General features: G+C 37.1%; 1 protein-coding gene across 1 annotated transcript in view; it reads right to left on the bottom strand.

Annotated features, from left to right (window-relative positions):
* LOC117339242 (matrix metallopeptidase-21-like) overlaps window positions 1–17381 on the bottom strand; it is a 169902-nt gene that overhangs the window by 74492 nt on the left and 78029 nt on the right. The window contains exon 2 of the mRNA XM_033900719.1: window positions 3717–3759. The gene's annotated coding sequence lies outside the window, so the exon portion shown is untranslated. The remainder of the gene's footprint in view (window positions 1–3716; window positions 3760–17381) is intronic.

Below are 17381 nucleotides of genomic sequence, written 5' to 3' on the forward strand. Positions count from 1 at the left end.
GAGAGAGAGAGAAAGAGAGAGAGAGAGAGAGAGAGAGGGGGGGGGGCGGGAAGGAGGAGGAGATAGGTACATATAAAGTTAAATGACTGCATCGGGAAAGATCACGACATATAAATGTTTGGAATGAATTCAAATATACTTAATCGATTAGAAGAAAAAACATTTTTATATTATATGGTTAAATGGAGCATTTTGGATTAAGTTTTTTTATTATAGGAAAATAGTATGAAAAGAAGGGTGGGGGGGGGGGGGGGGGGGGGGGGGGTAGGAAGTGATGATTAGTCGAATCTTCCCGACCTACTCAAGAAGTTTTACACAACTTTGGCGATTTTTATATTGTCAGTTGAGGAGATATTCGTGTCACCATTGCAGAGTATATTTACATTAACAGGACCGTACCAGGTTAAATCAGCAATAAGAGTTCCTCTTAAGTTATTGTACAGGGGATAGTTCAGGAAAAAATGATAGGAATCTTCACAGGGATGTCCACATTGACAAGCAGGTGAATCAACGAGATTGGCTCTAAAAAGATCATAGCTTAGTGCACTTGCTCGATTTCTTATTCTGTTGTGTAGAATATTTAGTTTTCGAGGACCATAACTGATAAAATGCTTGTCATATATATTGTTTACTGTCATAGATTTTTTTTAGATTAGATTTGAAGGAACTTAAGGTAGGCGAGTTTCTGATAGTGTTATGTAAGTCATTCCAAAGTTTTGAAGTAGAAGGAAAGAAGGGGTTATTTGATAGTTGTAGACGAAAGTGTTGTTCCCTAAATAAATCTGCATTTCGTAAATTATAAGGAGCTATGTTGCCAATATACATTGGTAGTAGGTCGATAAGAAAAGTAGGTGCCAGATTATTTACTATAGAATAGAATAAGGAAAGTTTCCGAGCATCTCTTCTCTTCGAAAGGGGTAACCAACCGGTTTCCAGATATAAGAACTCTTTTTTGTGAATATGGACAGCCCTGTGACTATTCTTGCGGCCTCTAGATTTATCTTTTCTAATAACAATGAGTTTGTTGAACCGCAGTTGTCCCATACTTCACATGCATATTCAAGTAATGGTCGTATATAGGTAAGGTACATTTTTGCTAATGTGTTCCTGTTTAAGATAAGTTTTAATTTACGGAGGGTGGCTATATATTTAGTTACTTTATTGACTATAGATTATACATGTACGTTCCACTTACAATCATCAGAAAGAATGACTCCTAGGTGTTTATGGTGGTTTGTTATTTTAATCGGGGTATTGTCGAATGTAAAGGACGGAACAAAAGGAAGTTGTCTAGTTGGAAGTTGTCTAGTTAGGTATTATATACCAACACTTTACATTGTTAAATATCATATCCCGACACTTTACATTGTTAGATATTATATACCGACAGTTTTCATGGTAAGATATCATATACCGACAGTTTTCATGGTAAGATATCATATCGACACTTTTCATTGTAAGATATTATATACCGACAATTTTAATGGTAAGATATTATATACCGACAGTTTTCATGGTAAGATATTATATACCGACAGTTTTCATGGTAAGATATCATATCGACACTTTTCATTGTAAGATATTATATACCGACAATTTTAATGGTAAGATATTATATACCGACAATTTTCATGGTAAGATATTATATCGACACTTTACATTGTAGGATGTTATATTCGGATACTATAGTTTGAGATACATTTATTATTTACCCACACCTTAATACACAGTCATAATGGGAATACAACCAAGTGTTCCGGAAAATCAAGTGTTTTCTACTTCATCAACAACACGTATATTACAAGATATTTTCTTTGCTTTTTTGTGTTTTTTTTAAATTTTATTTTTCAAAATAGTTCACACAGATATTTACCTTATGAGCAATATGACTTTAATCAAGTTGCATATAAGAGTTGATTTACTAGTCGTTAGACTGTTCTAAAAAAGGTAATATGCGAAATAACGGAAGTTATGATTAAACATAGATAAAAAGAGAGCAGATAAAAACAAAAGATAAATCACCCGGATAAAAAATTACAAATAACAGAAGACCAGGTGTTCAAGAGGGGTTAGCGTCGTTTCTCCTTCGACAACCGTCAGGGAGTAGACAATACAACTGCAATAGGCGCGTCTTGCGTAAACTACAGAGTTAACTATGCAACCTAACCCTACACGTAACATGAAGAAATAAATAAAAGGTCATACCGTGATTTGAGCACGATACTTCCCAGATTCGACAAAAGAATATTGCTCAACACGTCAAATTTTCTTCAACATTGTGTCGGTTTACAATGACCGAGGTCGATGTATGTTGATTCTACGCGTCTGTAAATCCTACACCGCTGTATATGTCGCAGACATATATAACAGAATTACGTGAGTCCTTGTGAAAGTCACGCTGACCTATATATCGGTGATGACCGCGTCACCATAAGATCCGTGACCGTATTGACACAGGTATAGACAGTACAGGTAGAATCGCGTGACACTGTGGTAGGTCAATGTGGCCATACATTATACCTCGGGACGTCTTTACTGGATCCCACCAGCCTAGAGATAAGGACGTATACAAAGCCTGTAATGGTCGCGTCTGTATCTCCCGTTCACATCTCTTTGTGCTATAAAACCTCCTCATTCAATTTCATTATCACCGCTTTTACAATATACAAACCTCAATTCTAATGGCATCTGCCTATTATTATGCTATAAAATTATTATCAAAATTCTTTACGAGGTGTCCAAACACTTCACGCCAGAGCCAAACGCTGGATTCTCTTTCAGACCATTTGTATCAGATAGATAAGACTATTTCTATATTATACACACATTCTAGCCCTGTCTACAGAGCTTTCTAATGATACTTAAACCACAAATAGCCATTTCATCTGCATTAATACACTATTTGGTATATAGAAGACAATAATTTATCTGACACTATATACCCGACCCTTGAAGCCTTCCCATAAATCTCCCATCTTTTTGTCCACATGTCACATAAAAGGCTTGCATTTAGTTAGAGTTAGTTCCCTTGTTAGATGATGTTTACTAGGTAGTAAATTGTATTCATTTTAGACATTATAATTATACATAGGACATTATCTTTATTTATGTAAATTAAGAATCACAATTAAAGGAAATAAAACCACACCAGAAACAAGTTTTCACACATTTTCAATTTCAATAATTGGTACATACACTTCCAATGTTTTATCTTATGTCGATCTAACGAGTACTGCGCACTGTTCGTGTCTCTCTTTCTCTAATCAACGGTTTTATTTATAAGTAGTAGGATTTAATGGCCATTGATCGATCTCAGTGTTCGTTTTATTTATAAGCGGTAAAATGTTGTCTGATTTATAAAATATAGCTCTGTAATCTCTGACACCGCTCTACCGCATTGTCAGGCTAATTTGAGAGTATATGAAAAGTGTTTATTTTTTCTAGACTCGTATATTCTGTAGTGGGGAAACAGTGTAATCGACACAGTAACTGTCTCAAGTGTATCACTTTACCATTGTCAGTGTTGGTCGTCTTTCTGAATTGACAGTAATATCGGAGGATGCTTTCAATTCCAACAGGTAGGACACACCTGACTTCAGTGATAATCAAATAAGCCGTGACGTTTAACACTCAACTAGAGAAACAGACCAATCAGACCAAATACTATTGATTTTAGTAGAGGAGAACAAACCTTAGTTATCCGGGAAATGACTTACCTGTACTTGTGTCCGAAGAAGAACCCAGTACTGTGAAGGGGATCTGCAAACAGAAGGAAGATGTGTCAAACAGCGGACAGAGTATAAGGGCTGTGTATTGGTAAATACAAGTGTGTAATGCAGCTTGCACATTCCGAGGAATGTGATCAGGCGAACGCAGTGACATGATCTTTTTTCCTAGCTAAGATGTCTAGCGAGAAAATTCGTAAATACTTAGTCACAAACAACACGCTAATGCTTTTTGTTCTGTAGAATAAATAACAAGTTAGAGCATTTTTTCACAAGTCAAAACAAACGGAAAGCATGCAATATGTGCCTAGTGTCATGGATAAATCTGGCCCTGATCACTGAATGGCTTACTGCTGTCGTAACTATAGCGATTTCCGTAGTCGTGATATAGAGAGTTACAGTGCATTTCTCAACAACACTGGTAAGACTGATGATTATCTATGTTGTGTGATACTAGACTTATTAAACTGGTAATCCATGTATGTTTTGTAATTCTAAAATGACATCATGGTTGTTAATGTTGTTGATTGGAATCACATAATGAGTTTTATTTATGAAAGATTAGAGTGACGTAGAGGCATAGTTTTGTGTCATAAGGTAAAAATAGAAATTACACGTAAGATAATTTGATAAACGGCCTCATAGCTATCAGTAAATGAGGGGGTAATTCAAAACAACACGTCTGATAAACCACAAACATTTTCATCTGTCATGATCAATGATTCCATTAACGTTTTTGCATTGTAGCGTAAATTACTCCGTATTGACATAATTCCTGAAGAGCGTGTGAAGTGTCAGCCGAGTGTTATCTACAGGTCGATGAATGAGGACATCATATGCAATATTGGTCAGAAGAAACCCCCAACAGCTTTGGATATTTCCTTTCTTGTACACTACTTTGAAACAGGAAAGCATTTTATACTCAATTTCCGTGACCTATAATTTCTCTCATATTCCTGTTTTGGTTTCTTTCATCATGCCTTATTAGGCAAAACCTTAGGTTTAGTGTTCAGTTTTAGGCGAGGAAGCACAAGGCTGGGGTCTATTCCTTGACCGAGACAATACCATGCCAATTAAACTACTACTGACTGTTTAGTATGCAATTATGATATAAATTATCCCATTATCAATATGACCTAGTATGGTGGCAAGACGCACTAACCAGATATAATATTTTCTAGTGCGATAACACAGAAAAGGCGAGTTGCCTTCGTCATCTGGGGGTCGGGGACAACGTTGTGATAATTACAATAAAATAATAATTTAGGACTACATAGACGTTGTTATATAGACATCAAAAGTGCTTTAAATAGTAACAAGCAAATGATCGTAATTTCCCTAAAATAGAAAACCACGCTTCTACAGATTATACCTCATTGATAGCTTCTATAACGATAAATGGAATTCATTCTCGACATAATGAGAAAGAGGCATAGTAACAGGCTAGTCTGTCATTGTGTTGGTCAGGTACCGGAGGTAAAATTAGACACTAAAGGAAGTTTGACCAGTGTCAATATCAGAAAATAAGTTCAGCATATAATAGGATGGTCAAAGCGTCATACGCGATTATCATGCAGTACGCAGTTAAACATCGCCAGAGAACATAGTCAGTAAATTCGTCAGTTTATCATAGAAAGATACGACGGGCTTTACTCGAAAGTTTCGCGATGTATCATACGCACATAAGAGTTACATTAAGTTCAGCAATGTATCGTGCAGAGACACAGACTTTTACTAGTATGTTTCGAAAGTATCACACACAAACATATTTTTGTTTACTGTACGGCTGATACATTTCAACTAGAAGAGAAGATATGTTAAATATTTCCATTTCTTTTGACAAATAATACTTAAAAACAGAAATGTTTGCGGTTAAAACGACCATCTGCAACTAACTGTATCTGCTACGCTATCCTTCCCGCCGAGTGCTATCATACAAAAATCCAACATTACAAGTTTGGATCAAATCCAAGCGCGGGAAAAATGCCAATTGAACACAGGCTGAATAACATATATGATTTGTGTGCGAGGTGGGTGTTTTATACGGTCCCTATACCCAGTAATACAACTTTGCTTTTTATGAAAGTTTTCTTTTATACAGCTTTCTGGAAATTGAAAACAGCAAAATGATAGCACATAATGCGATCATTTCATATAGAAAGTAAACAATGACAGATCTCAAGGATCGTCCATGTACTGAAATAAAAACAAAATATACAACAATTTTTATGAGTTTAGATTTTACAGCATCTTTATTTTAAGCTATACGGGAGACAATCTGGGTTCTTTTGCAACTGCAGTCTTACAATACATTGGTCCATAACGACTGTTCGGAAACCCGTAATTTTACCTCAAAATCGAAGTTAATGGGGACAAAATCAAAATAAAGCCTTTCATGGAGACCTTTATAACAGTGTAATTATATCAACACAAGGCATTGCGAAAGGGTCAGCGTCTTTTGCTTCATCGATGACACCTAACGAATTAGTGTAAACAGGTTATAAGCGAGTTTTGTGCTATCTACTTTGAATTTTGACCATGATCCCAAAGAATTCATCTTGTCGCATGTCACGTGACTGGCGACAAATTTCACAAAATAAACTTGCAGCAAGCTTTGACGATATTTACACATAACCATCGACATACGTTATCTCAAATTATAGAAAAGAAACATGGCAGTTTGAAGATCGGTGAAAGTAAAGAAATTAAACCTCCACAATATCGGTATCATGAAGAATTGTCATTGCCATCTTTCGAAACATATTCTATAACGCTTAATTAGAAGTCTGGACATTCAATTCGTCCTAACATACTGTCCGTAAAACTGAAGTCTGGGCATTCAATTCGTCCTAACACACTCTCCGTAAAACCGAAGTCTAGACATTCAATTCGTCATAACATACTATCCGTAGAACTCAAGTCTGGACATTTAATTCTTCATAGCATACCGTCAATAACACTGACTTCGTGACATTCAATCCTTCAAACAACACCGCCCGTAACGCTGAGGTCGCACCGGAAATGCATACATTCAAGCAAAATATACAACACAGTCCTTAACGCTGAAACCCGGCATTCGATCCCTCGTATACAGCCCGAACTCACACAAAATGTCGGACCGTACTCACAACAACGTCTGTATAGCAGAAAACCATTGTTTGGACCATTCTCATGCCACATACGGTCCATCTCAAAGTAGGAAACCCGTCGTCAATCACTATCCCAAGATAGCAGGGCTCATGATCGTATCAAGATAAATCCGTTGTCAGAATCATTTGTCTCAGTAAGAGATAGCCTTCATTCAGTCACCATGTCTTTTAACGCGACTACATGTACAAGAAAATGTTGCAGACATATTTTGTTCTTTTCGTTGGAAAAAATACGGAACATATTATTCGACAGCCTAAATTTATCCTACATGATAGCACCGCGAACAGATTAAAGTTTTAAATAAAAAAGGTCAACGACACAGTCTGGGAAGCACGTCTAAGAAAAACAGTTTAAGCCTCCTAGTCAGAATAAAACACCTCATGAACAGTTCCAAAGAAGAAGTTTGGGGAGCATGTCCGAGATAGTGGTTTGCTGAGCACAAGCCATTTATCAAACAAGTATGTGGACACACATCTTACAACAACGCAAGGGAAAATGGGTTCGGAAAAAATGGGTTCGGGAATGCACCTTTAACAAGGGCCCAGTTGTTCAAATGGTGGTTAGCGTAATTACGTAGTTAGTGAAAATAAAATTTCTCTTCACGTCAAAATATCTGTGTGTGTATTCCTAAAAATAGCAGATTGGAAAAGAATTAAGAGTGCTCTGATGTTTTTTTTTTATTATTAAGCATTGATGTCATTTTTTTTTTTAGTTTCATCGGGGTATGAAACAAATTTTGTTTGCAAACTGTATGAATCCGCGTAGCGGATTCTTACAGAAGTTTGCAAACAAAATTAGTTTCATACCCCGATGAAACTAAAAAATAATTGACATCAACGCTTATAATTATTTTTTAACAATGGTTTTTTTAATTTAAAACATGTTTTATGTACAATTTTACTGGTTTTAAATGGGAATTCTTTTTCTCAAATCAATACGCAACGTCAATTGTCGTATTGCGACGTCACATTTGTCGCGACATTCTCGGAATTTCTTTCATAGAAGAATGAAAAGAATTTTTCGACTAATCACATTTAAGTATTTACCATGAAAACAAAGAAAAATTTATTATTCATTATTGAAGTTAGTTTTACCAAAAATGATTCTTGAATATATAATTGGTGTTAAACGGATTAGCCTAATCACCTTTTGAACAACTAGGTCCCGTGATTATGCATAGAATATAATATAGAATATGTGTTTAACTGAATGTATTTTAAGTTGTGTATTAAGGCTAATGCTCGAATTTTACCCTTAACTTTCATATTAACAAACACTTGTAATTGGAATGCACAGCCTAGCTGGGTTGTGAATGTCTTTCCTTTCCAATATATTGTTATTATCACCAACGTACAACAAGATTGTCACTATACGCATTAGTCAGGCCGTGAATGTCGCGTACAGTGTACATAAAAAGTGGTGAGAGCATTTGTTACACTTTAACCGCAATGGACGATTTATCGTAACTGCTTCGTCTGTGGAACCACCGAAAACATGGGCCAGAACCTTAAAACAGAGGAATGCAGCTTAAATCTACAATTCCTTACTCATCTGACGCTAACACAGTTTCATGCATGTGTAAACAACAACAAAATTCACAAAATTTGAATACTATGACTTCGAAAACCTCGTAGTTGAGAAAGGGTTTCGTTGATAGAATGAGTGGATTGACTCCAATATTCTTCCAACACTCCAAACACTTATCTGTAATTAGATATACTATTCTGTAGTGTTGTAGTGCTGTGTCGAAGCCTATCATAAGCCATTTCGTCTTTGATAAATATGAAATTAAAGTCGGTAAGCTTGGCGCAGAATAGTGCACAAAAATGGCAGGTACAGGTAAGTTTGCCAAGATGTAAGGAAGGTGTTATCAATGGGAATGGGAAGCACTTCATCTGATTGACGACATTGTGCCATGTTCAACGATAAACATGAAACTAGAGCTGGTTCATACAGATCGCACACGACGTAAGGTGTAAAGCAGGAAAGAGGTGGTCAAACGAAGGGAACTACCAAAGCCGAACGTATGGACCATCAATCTGACCAATCACATGACACTGTAGTCACCAAGATATCAGACATCGTGTGACGTCGCAGGATCCCAAAACTGCTCATAAACTCCAATACTTTCAAATATTCTATATTGATAAATTGATATCTTATCTGGAAAGATCATATACGCAATGTGCCTACATTTAAGTTATGATAGCGACGCATTTTAATATACCTAAGAGAGATAAATTCACAATGTGTTTCTATTTAGTTTCAAAATATTTCCGATGCATGTACATTTACAATGACTCTAATGCATCTTCTAAACCATCAACTCGGGGTTAATTGTAACAATGTGCATTTATGCATGCGTACGTTGGGGCCAGGTATACGGTGATTGACCAATAAGGATAATCGTTACAAAGAAGGTAATATAGTTGAATACTTATTTCTAGTATTCAATGATTACGTTGAGTGATCGCATTGTGACGTCATGTGTATGCTATATTTATACTGGCGCTTCCTACGTCAATATTGTGTCTGCTCCCCTCCCAACCCCACCATTATATTTTGATAATGTATCACAGCCATCGGGTTGTTCAGTAAGTAGAGTTTCCACCAGAACGGCTATTTATAGATTGAACTGTGAAAACTCCAGTACAGGAAATCGCATTACGATATGATCATCACGTGACTATTGTCGTCATTGAGAAAAATGGAACGTTTACGATGCATCTCAGGTATTTGTGTCCGTCGTTGTTTCGCAACACCGAAATAAATTTTCCTACTACACGCCCTGCAGGCGAAAGTCAGCGTCAGTTGCTCAAATGATTTCCCGCCAATTCTCTTGTCAAACTAAGGAGGAAGCGTGTTCTTTTCAAATACCGTGCAGTGGACAACACCCTTTGATCCTACATCTAATGATGAAGTACTGCTTGTTTTTTTTTTTTCCATTCTCAAACGAACTAGACTGGAGAATATCATCACATTGTGTGTGTACATCTCACAGTCACGTGGAATTAGGACATAAATATCACCTTATACAATATACCACCAACAACCTCACAACCACGTAGAAGGGGCATACATCACACCTTATATACAATATACCACCAACGTTCTCACAGTTACGTAGGGGAGGGGGCATAAATATTCCCTTACATACAATATACCACAACAAATCTCACAACCACGTCAGGGGTTTGGTTTGGTTTTATTTGTTTAACGTCCTATTAACAGCTAAGGTCATTTAAGGACGGCGTCCCGTGGGTGCGACATGTATGCGTGTGGTGGATGCGTATGTGTGTTTTGGGAGGCTGCGGTATGTACGTGTTAAGTCTCCTTGTGATAGGCCGGAGCTTTTGCCGATTTATAGTGCTACCTCACTGAAGCATACTGCCGACGACACCCAGCAGGACATCCCATCCGGTCACATTATACTGACAACGGGCGAACCAGTCGTCCCACTCCCAAAATGCTGAGCGCTAAGCAGTGGTAGCAACTACCATTTTTAATGACTCTGATATGTCTTGGCCAGGGGATAGAACCCAAAGCCAGGGGCCAAACATCACACCTTATATGCAATATGCCACCACAAACTTCATAATTACATGTACGTAGGGGAGGGGGCATAAATATCCCCTTACTTACAATATACCATCAAAAACCTCACAATCACGTACGGGGGTGGGTTTTGGGGTTGGAGTGGTGGTAGGGATGGGGATGGGTAGGCATAAATCATACTTTATATACAATATACCACCAACACGGTACACGGTAAACTATATCACAATCACGTACGGGGGTGGGGTTTGGTTGGGAGACAAACATCGCACCTTATATACAATATACCACCAACAACCTCAAAATCAGGAAAGGGGCATAAAACTCACATTATTGTAGTAGGAGTGGGAAAATGCACGGCTAGACTGGGGTTCGAACCCCGGGACTATTTTGTTATCACGTGGTTCACTGCAATTTAATTTGCTAACACTTGAAGGCCACTTTGCGATGTCCTGGAAATAATAACGCAGTATTTTTGCTGTATCCTTGAACATATATATAGATTCTTATCAATTTATTGCTTTGAAAGAATAAACCTTTTATTTGTTTATGATTTTTTTTATAAATTGTAATATTGCCATACACTTTCGAATTTGTCAGTTTTGCATATTGATTAGCTGTATTTCAAATTAAGTCATATCTTTACACCACATTTGATATTGTGAAAAGAACACACGTTGACACAAAACAGGTTACTTCATTCTAAGAATAGCTTTTCTATTGTGGTAGAAACAGGTCACTACGTAACTATGGGATCACCATACTTGTCTGCCCTATTTCCCCTAGCATCCTTCCTTCCTAGACACCAGAAACGTCACTATGGGATCAATATAAGTGTCTTCTCTCTCTCCCTTTACACCTTTGCTTCCTAGACATCACATACTTGATTATTCGATCACTATAAGAGTTTTCCCTCCCCACAAACCGTACTACCACCATCATTACGCAGTCAATGGATGAACTACCAGAGATCAAAACAAACAATCGAGTGAGGAGCCAGTGGTTGTCTAACCTATACACTACCTGTCTATCTGTAGGTAAATGTCTGATCTACTATTTACCGCCTTACACTGTCCGTGATCAATCTAATAACGTACCATACACAAGGCGTTACTGCCAATGCTTTGACGTCTGATACTACAAACAGACCTCCTATGATGACGTCAGAAATGACGTCAGGCTTGAGCCGATTAGTATTTTACCACATCGTATCATTAAATTGTATTCGTTCTATTTCGTCATTAATTATTCCTTTGTGTTAGAAGAACACTGCAAAGATATATTTCCCCATAGCCCACCGTTTACATAATGCAATATATCAAAAGGAAATTTTAGCGGCCTTCGGCATTCATCATAATCATAATACGGTTCTTTTTTTTCTCTCCATCAGACGTTTTCGTCACAGACCAATATTCGTCATTTTAAAATAATGTTTTAAAGAAAAGGCGTAGTTGTGAAGAACGGTGTTCATTTATTGGAGTTATTAAAGACAGGTGTGTAGTGTCTGGTATACTTGGCAACAATAGGAAAATGATTCCTTGAAAAATACATTATCAGTGGGAGAATATGGAGAAATACCTTCCATTGTATTGATTAGGGTGAGAGGGTATCTTCCATTGTATTGATTAGGGTGAGAGGGTATCTTCCATTGTATTGTTCAGGATGAGAGGGTATCTTCCCTAGTATTGTTTAGGGTGAGAGGGTATCTTCCATTGTATTGTTTAGGATGAGAGGGTATCTACCCTAGTATTGTTTAGGATGAGAGGGTATCTTCCATTGTATTGTTTAGGATGAGAGGGTATCTTCCATTGTATTGTTTAGGATGAGAGGGTATCTTCCATTGTATTGTTTAGGATGAGAGGGTATCTTCCATTGTATTGGTTAGGATGAGAGAGAGGGTATCTTCCATTGTATTGTTTAGGGTGAGAGGGTATCTTCCATTGTATTGTTTAGGGTGAGAGGGTATCTTCCATTGTATTGTTTAGGGTGAGAGGGTATCTTCCATTGTATTGTTTAGGATGAGAGGGTATCTTCAATTGTATTGTTCAGGATGAGAGGGTATCTTCCCTTGTATTGTTTAGGATGAGAGGGTATCTTCCATTGTATTGTTTAGGATGAGAGGGTATCTTCCATTGAATTGTATAGGACGAGAGGGTATCTACCATTGTATTGTTTAGGATGAGAGGGTATCTTCCATTGTATTGTTTAGGATGAGAGGGTATCTTCCATTGTATTGTTCAGGATGAGAGGGTATCTTCCCTAGTATTGTTTAGGGTGAGAGGGTATCTTCCATTGTATTGTTTAGGATGAGAGGGTATCTTCCATTGAATTGTTTAGGGTGAGAGGGTATCTACCATTGTATTGTTTAGGGTGAGAGGGTATCTTCCATTGTATTGTTTAGGGTGATAGGATATCTTCCATTGAATTGTTTAGGGTGAGAGGGTATCTTCCATTGTATTTTTAGGATGAGAGGGTATCTTCCATTGTATTGTTTAGGGTGAGAGGGTATCTTCCATTGTATTGTTTAGGGTGAGAGGGTATCTTCCGTTGTATTGTTTAGGGTGAAAGGGTATCTTCCATTATATTGTTTAGGGTGAGAGGGTATCTTCCTTGTATTGTTTAGGGTGAGAGGGTATCTTCCATTGTATTGTTTAGGGTGAGAGGGTATCTTCCATTGTATTGTTTAGGGTGAGAGGGTATCTTCCCTAGTATTGTTTAGGGTGAGAGGGTATCTTCCATTGTATTGTTTAGGATGAGAGGGTATCTTCCATTGTATTGTTTAGGATGAGAGGGTATCTTCCATTGTATTGTTTAGGATCAGAGGGTATCTTCCATTGTATTGTATAGGATGAGAGAGTATCTTCCATTCTATTGTTCAGTGTGAGAGGGTATCTTCCGTTGTATTGTTTAGGATGAGAGGGTATCTTCCATTGAATTGTTTAGGGTGAGAGGGTATCTTCCATTGTATTGTTTAGGGTGAGAGGGTATCTTTCATTGTATTGTTTAGGGTGAGAGGGTATCTTCCTTGTATTGTTTAGGGTGAGAGGGTATCTTCCATTGAATTGTTTAGGATGAGAGGGTATCTTCCATTGAATTGTTTAGTGTGAGAGGGTATCTACCATTGTATTGTTTAGGGTGAAAGGGTATCTTTCATTGTATTTTATAGGATGAGAGAGAGGGTATCTTCCTTGTATTGTTTAGGATGAGAGGGTATCTTCCTTGTATTGTTTAGGATGAGAGGGTATCTACCATTGTATTGTTTAGGGTGAGAGGGTATCTACCATTGTATTGTTTATGATGAGAGGGTATCTTCCATTGAATTGTTTAGGATGAGAGAGAGGGTATCTACCATTGTATTGTTTAGGATGAGAGGGTATCTTCCATTGTATTGTTAAGGATGAGAGGGTATCTTCCGTTGTATTGTTAAGGTTGAGAGGGTACTTTCTTTGTATTGTTTAGGGTGAGAGGGTATCTTCCCTTGTATTGTTAAGGTTGAGAGGGTACTTTCTTTGTATTGTTAAGGATGAGAGGATATCTTCCCTTGTATGATTTAGGGTATTTTTTTGTGTTTTTAGAATCAATGGAAAAGAGCTACGTTCCCCTTATTTCGTTATGATAAAACCGCAGATATTATTGTGTTTCATTCAGACGTCGTAAAAAAGGTCGGCAATGATGCTTAGGATCAAACAAAACGACAGAAGTATCTCAATTTAGGCCAAAAGAATTGTCCAAATCAGAATGCGATGGTACAACAATGCAATAAATGTCGTAATTTGCAATACAAGTACATGTGTACGAATTAAAACGTGACATGCAGGTCAACCTTTTTATTTCATTTAAGGAATGCAATTTATTTTTTCAACATTCATGAGGTCATTACAACATTGGCTTCTTGGCATATTCCATGAATCGCGTTAGCGATTTATGATATGTCCAAAAGCCAATGTCGTTATTTAAGCAATGAACGGTGGTTTTAATGTTGTTATAGTCGATATGGAAGCAAGATGTATGGTGGGCAAATGGCACGGGAACTCCCATGCTACATTTGCCCACCATACATCTTGCTTCCATATCGACTTTAACCACATTAAAACCACTGTTCAATACTTATATTTACATGTACATTGTCTTACCATTTTCGTCAACTTTGAAAATATCTAAACCAACACAAAAATCCAGCCTTTTTTTATGTCACATGACCCACTGGGTGTTATAGCCTGAGGCACTGGGTGTTATAGGCGTATGTTGGCAACTGCCCCTTAGCATTGTCAATGGGGAAATGCGGAGCAAATGTAAATATTTAAGCATTGAACTGCTTCCATTTGGAAGTTATGGGCTGATGAATGCCAACTGCGCTTCATGTTGAATTTGCCTTTGTCCAGTTGGCATTCGTCAGCCTATAACTTGTAAATAAAAGCAGTTCAATGCTTATATTTACATTTGATAACGATTTTTGATATTCCTATATCCAGGAATTTTGATTCTACGATACATGAACAAATTATTATCGTCAAAGACGGAACAGCCTTTTCAACAGCCATCTTTCGTTATCGCCGACGTAACAATTATGACATCACTATAGTAATGACGTCATAATAAAGATTTGGAAGTTATGGACGCGTAACCTTCAAGTGAGCTTGGTAAAGTTATATAGTGGGGCTGCAGTTTAAATGCAAATATAATCTCATTAATGTTGAAAAAATGAATTGCATTCCTTGTATTCACATAAGGATTATTTCTGATTTTATCTGCTAAAACACCCAATAATTAAAAAAAAATGCATTTTTATGTTTGTACCCAGGAATGACGTCGCAAAGAGAACAGCCATTTTCGCGGGAAAATGTCAGACAGTTCTTGGCACGGACTTAACAACCGTCATTTAAGCATTGAACTGCTTTCACTTGGAAGTTATGGGCTGATGAATGCTAACTGGACAAAGGCAAATTTAATGAAGCGGGCGTCATTCTATTTATCTGTCACCCAGATTGCATTGATCTTGCCAATAAATACAATCTACCAAGCGTTTAATTGTTAAATATAGAAACAACAGAAGCAAAAAATAGTTCGATCTACAACATTTATTCTGTGAAATTTCTGGAGTGATTTTTATGTTTTGAACGTTTAGAAGACCGTAGCAACATTAAATTTATGTAAATAATACATGGGTCGCGTTTATCTAAATATATACGAGAAGAAGAGAAAATCGGACGGCGGAGAGTACTACCCGTAGTAATGCGGTCCCCGAGATTACTACACACTGTGATGAGGCTAATGTTGCTATGAAAAATGAATACAGTTTTCGCCAATGCTTTCAAGCATACTCAATGTAAATATACATGTAGTAGCAATTACGTTTTCATTTTTTGGAATTCTAAAAGACTCGGGTTTTGAATACTCGACTTTTTAAGCAACATTTTGGGCAAATTCTTGTGTGTGCATTAGTATTGATAGTATATATCTATGCGAGTGTATAAACACTCACACAAACACAGGAGGCGTATGATATGATAAAATCGGTCGTCTGGAAGATACTACCAAGTAAATACTCTGGGTAGTAAACCACGTAACAAACCATTAGACATACATTCCGATATTTTTCATATGATGAAGTACATATGTACATTCCTGTAACATACTTGTATAATATCATACACGTACAGTTTTATGAATGAACCACTGTTTCTTCGACATTTGCATTTAACAGCAATACAGTATGTTGATATAACTCTACATAACAAATTAACAAGGGGATAACAATTTGGCAAGGCAATAACACCATTCAATAAAAATATCTTTGGTATACTTAAAATATACCGGGAGTACAAATAAACCGTATTACTATGCAATTTTCACTCCTTAATACCAAAATACATTTTCCAAACCCTTTGATCTCTAACGCTGGAAAATGGCAAGAGAATCTGTTTAAAATGTTGGTATGACCATTTCTAACATTTAATTGCGATTGTGGAAGAAGTGTTATTATAAAATGAAACGAATTGAATTTTTCTACACTTAACGATTTGAATACAGGATATAGATATTAGAATGATATCAGTGAACTTAAATACGGTATGGGGAAAATTGTGTCACAAATCTAAATAAAGGGAGATAGAGGTTGTATAACTAACCGTTAATAGTACTTTTATCCTCGTAACAGACCAAAAAAAAATTCTTAACGTAGGCAAGCCTAGTTTTATCGGCAGTCTCAAATATTTGAGGCGAAAATGAGAAAAAAAGAAGCTGTTGAAGAACGTTACCATCCTAAAGTCATTAATACATACATTATGTATAAAAATAACTCTTTTTTTCAGGTATTACTGAGCAAATGCGTGTGCTGGATGTACCGTGTATATACCGTATAGGTATCGGTAGTGAGATGTACCGTGTATATACCGTATGAGTATCGGTAGCGAGATGTACCGTGTATATACCGTATAGGTATTGGTAGTGAGATGTACCGTGTATATACCGTATAGGTATCGGTAGTGAGATGTACCGTGTATATACCGTATAGGTATCGGTAGTGAGACGTACCGTGTATATACCGTATAGGTACCGGTGGTGAGATGTACCGTGTATATACCGTATAGGTATCGGTAGTGAGATGTACCGTGTATATACCGTATAGGTATCGGTAGTGAGATGTACCGTGTATATACCGTATAAGTATCGGTAATGAGATGTACCGTGTATATACCGTATAGGTATCGGTAGTGAAATGTACCGTGTATATACCGTATGGGTGTCGGTAGTGAGATGTACCGTGTATATACCGTATAGGTATCGGTAGTGAGATGTACCGTGTATATACCGTATAGGTATCGGTAGTGAGATGTACCGTGTATATACCGTATAGGTATTGGTAGTGAGATGTACCGTGTATATACCGTATAGGTATTGGTAGTGAGATGTACCGTGTATATACCGTATGGGTGTCGGTAGTGAGATGTA

Source organism: Pecten maximus, chromosome 12 (genome assembly GCF_902652985.1).
Source record: "Pecten maximus chromosome 12, xPecMax1.1, whole genome shotgun sequence".
NCBI lineage: Eukaryota > Metazoa > Mollusca > Bivalvia > Pectinida > Pectinidae > Pecten > Pecten maximus.